This window comes from Astatotilapia calliptera, chromosome 17 (assembly GCF_900246225.1).
Source record: "Astatotilapia calliptera chromosome 17, fAstCal1.2, whole genome shotgun sequence".
NCBI lineage: Eukaryota > Metazoa > Chordata > Actinopteri > Cichliformes > Cichlidae > Astatotilapia > Astatotilapia calliptera.
Window position 1 is genome coordinate 19232878 of NC_039318.1, and position 4584 is coordinate 19237461.

Here is a 4584-nt window from a genome sequence, read left to right on the forward strand (position 1 = left end):
CACCCCTCCTCTTCCTCCATTAGCCACCCCTCCTCTTCCTCTACCTACTCCTCCCACTTCTCCTCCTCTCGCTCCTTCAGACCCCGAGACAATTAGAGACGCATTAGTGCTTCCATCGCCTCATTTAAATATAAACAAACAAAAACAAATAATAAATTAATTTTGTTATTTATAATAGTTTACTGTTAAATCACCGATATATGTTACAGTAGTAGTAGCAATAAATGATGATGATAATAATAATAATAATAATAATAATAATAATAATAATAATAATAGTAATAATAACGGATTATATTAGATTTTCAAATGATAAATAGTACATTGGTGATGATGAATATTAAACACAGTAATTCATCATGTAAAAAACAAATAAAAATGTAAAAAGATAATGTAAAGAATAAAGAAATATATAAGAAATATAAAATGTGAAATAATATGAGATAATATTGAATATTTCTTCATTATATTCATTTTAAAACATTAATCTAATCTAATCTAATCTATTTTAATTTAATTTAACCTCCTAAACCACCCGAACTCTTCCACGGCATGCATTTTTAATTGACCTAATTTAGCTAATTTTTGTTTCTAAGAAAAATGAGAGCCACATATTAGGATATTCATTTAAAATTTCGATAGAACAGTAGTAGTATAATGTCCTCGTAAGCAATGTTCCCTCTAAGCTGCGTGGGTGAGCAATTGCGCACTGCTGACATGGTCTCTGCACAGAAAATCTGCGTTGGGCGCAAAAAATTAAAATTAATACTTTAACAATTCTGTTTTGCAGTGTTAGTCAGTAAGTGACTGGCTGCTCCCGTATGGGATTAGAACGATGCCACTTTATCCCATAGTCCAGCCAATTCACATTCATATATAGGCAGCTAATCAACGTCGTTGACAGGCTATGACAGCGTCCTTATGTGCCGACACTGTTTTAGCTAGCAAAGCAGCGTGGCTGATGTGGAGTGAAGCCACGTGGCTTCTGATGATGACAAGCCTAATGACAATGTGTACAACCAATGGAGATGTGAGCAGGACAGACCGAACAATTGACGGAAAAGTGTGGACTTTATACCAGTTTTTAAATTGTGTTGATAGGCCACATAAAACCAGAGTTATGATAAAAATATTTGCAATGTTTGGTTTTCTTCCTGAATACTATCGTTGTTTATATTTACTGCAGGAGAAACAAACGGCCTTTTATAAGTAAAACGCTCGAAAGCACTCTTCGCCTGTGAGCAAAAACAACGCCCAAAACCCCCACCCTTTCCTATTGGTCGAAAAATGTACCATGTTGACCAATCAAAAAATGATATGGCAACATGGCATTTGGTTGTTTAGGAAGGGGGGATGTTTTAGGAGTGACAGCGGTGTTTTGAGATGTGAGACATTTGCGACGTTTAGCGCAAATCTTGTGTAGTTAGTGTGTAGTGTAGCCACTGTTTTGTTGTGTGTGTCAGAACAATGAGGCGGCTGCTGAATGTTACAGGTGTTACAGGAGTGATACATCTCCTGTTGTCAGGCCTGCAGGTATCAGACTGTTCTCCTTCATCTCATAGTGGAGAGAAATTATTTTTGGGAGTTGCACAAATAATTTGTGTGGCATCAAATTTGATGCAGAACAGCTGATTGTTCTGTAAATAGTTTGAAATGTTTGTTTAAAAAAACGCCTTGGCTGCATTTTTAGGTAAACAGCTGCAAAAAACTTTGTTGTTTGCATAACTCAGTTACTTTTTTGAAGAAGTAACTATATAATTAATTGCCCAACATTGGTCATTGTTTACTGTATTTTGCAGACAGAGAGTTACAGGACTCTCTCCCAGACCACAGACTCATGCTCATAATACGAGGCAGAGCTTTTTTACTTCCAATAGTGTTAACATACTGCACAGGTCATGAACAACATTTATTTTAAATTTTCATTGTAAGTGGGCTAAAGCAGTTAATTAAAAGTAGTCTAACATAAATGTAAATGCTGTAATTTGATTATTCTAATAAACCATGTAACTTGGATGGATTTGATGCTGGCGTGACCACAGTGCACACATCTGCTGTTGCTCACAGTGGTCCACGGGATCGTTCAGGGAGTTTGTGTGTTCGCTCAGACACATGAAAAATTAGAGGGAACATTGCTCATAAGTGGATATCAGGCCCTTGTAGAGCAAAGTTGAGTATTTTGGTCTAAGTAACCCAAAATGTGATGTCCACATATGCAGTGTAGGGACTAACGCGTTACAGTAACTACGTTATTACTGTGGTAACGAGCACGGTAACTAGTTATTATGCCAAAATCAGGAACGCGTTAATCATTACTGGGATTTATATAGGGTCGTTATTCGTTACTTCTTGCGGTGGCTATCGCAGAGATTCCACAGAGGCCAGCAGGTGGATGAGGGAAAGGGGAGGTAGGAGGAGCAGAGACCCGAGGTGGCCGCAGGTCCGAGTGTCAGGTGAACTGAACTTCAGGTAAGAAGTTATGACCTGCAGTCTATCTGGGTCAGATATGAACCAAGTTGAGGTGGAGTTTATTTTCGTTATGCTGACTTTTTCGTACTAGCTAGCATGATGGAGTTTCTATACAGCTGGGTGGGTGCTATGATGTTACTGATGTTGAACTGCTGGTCATGATAGCGGTTTGGATATGTGGTGAGAGGGAAACATGAAGATGAAACCAGGAGATGTCCTTACTGAATCATCAGAGCTGAACAGGTGATGGAGAAACAGGTTTACCTTTTAGGTGACATGAATGAGTTGAAGGGAAGTTATGAGCTGTTTCTGAGAGACAAATAACCCCAGGATCATTTTTTAGGTAGCTGACAGCTGGTAACTGTGCAGGTGCGGATCTAGCAAAGTGTTGCCAGGGGGGCATGTAGGGCATTAACAGGGAGAGGGGGGCACAAAGAAATACTTTTCTTTCTTATTCTCATTTAAAATGTCTAGCTTTTAAAAAATAATTATCTGAATCTTACAACAAATGATTCATAGATTGATGCATATATACCATCAAAACAGTGTACATCACTGTCACAACAGTGTTTGTTTTCATTCAAAGGCTTTACGATTATTCCTGTAATGGTGGGCCGGTCTCTAGTCAAAATGCCCGGGACGATTTTTTGTCCCAGTCCAGCCCTGTATGCAGCTCATCTGCAGTCTGGTGTTACCTACATCTTCCTATTCGGAGGGCAGAATTTCCGAGTTCTGAGTACAATCGAAAGCACCACGACTGCAGTTTTCGTGTTGGATGTAAAAAGCGTACATGACGCTGTGACGTAGGCTAGAATCATGGCGGCGGTCAACGACGGTCTAGGCGTGGGATTTCTCTCATGGAAATATGGACATTATTTTTTCCTTTCTATTGGTAGGTGGCACAGTGCACTTGTGGCAAGTAAGCAAGCTAGAAGACTGGCAATCTTGCTGGGTATCCAATTACGGAAGCAACACATTAACAAGAGAATTCTGAGTAAAACCAAAGTTACTTTCCCTAGTAACTAGTTACTTTGAAAGTAGCGAGTAACTTGAAGTAACTGAGTTACTTTTGACAGAAGTAACTAGTAATGTAATTAAGTTACTAATTTAAAGTAACTTACCCAACACTGCACATATTTGGACGCCAGGTCCTAGGAGGTTAGCATAATACAAAATATGCACTGTTATGACTGTTATTTCGTCTTCTCATCATCATTATTATCATTAAAAAATATATATATGAACATTTATACTTTATGTATTATTTATATTTTTAAAAAAGAAACAACTTGTGTCCATAACTATGTTTTGTTTGTTTGTTCATGTTTTTAATTGGTGTTTTTAGTATTATTTTTCATAAACACAATAAAAAAAATCTAAAGTCCTGGGAATTTGAGGGTTTGGTGCAGTATCTTAGCTGTTACGAGGCCTGTGCTCTTCTGGACAGAGACCTCTGATCCTATTTGGACTTTACCTTCCACATCTGCTCCAGTTGTTCCTTCTGCCCCTGGTACTTTCTCTCTCTCTCTCTCCGTGGCAACAATTTTTTTTCAGTGTATTATGAATACACGGAAGTGTATATGTATAAGTGTAATGTTCTCCTATTTGAAGTTGTGTATAATCCATATTATTGGTAGGTATAGCATATGAGATATATTGTTTATCATGGTATGCTACTTTCACTTTAAATGAGTGATCACTGTCTATGTTACACCTGCACAGTGAGCAGCAGTCTGCTACAGGTCTGTCATAAAAGACAGTGACAGAAATGCGCAATGTTACTCATGTAAACAGAACATTAGAAACAAATCTAAAAATAATCTTGGTCAGATTATGAGATAGTGGGCACAACCTTGTGCACAGCCACCATGTCTTTTACACAGAAGAAGAGAGACAGCCAGACTGAAAGATACTCTTTGTGGTCATCTTTTTTTTTTTTCATTTGGTTGTGCCTTTTTGGAGTCATTGTGTAGCTTGAGTCTATGCAACCAGTTTGTATCTATTCATGTACATTGATGTGCAGCTTTAATCAGAGGTTAAAAATAGATCAGTGAAAAAGAACAAGAACATCCTCGAAAGAGTGTCCTTTATCCTTAAGATGCAGATGGACTGCTG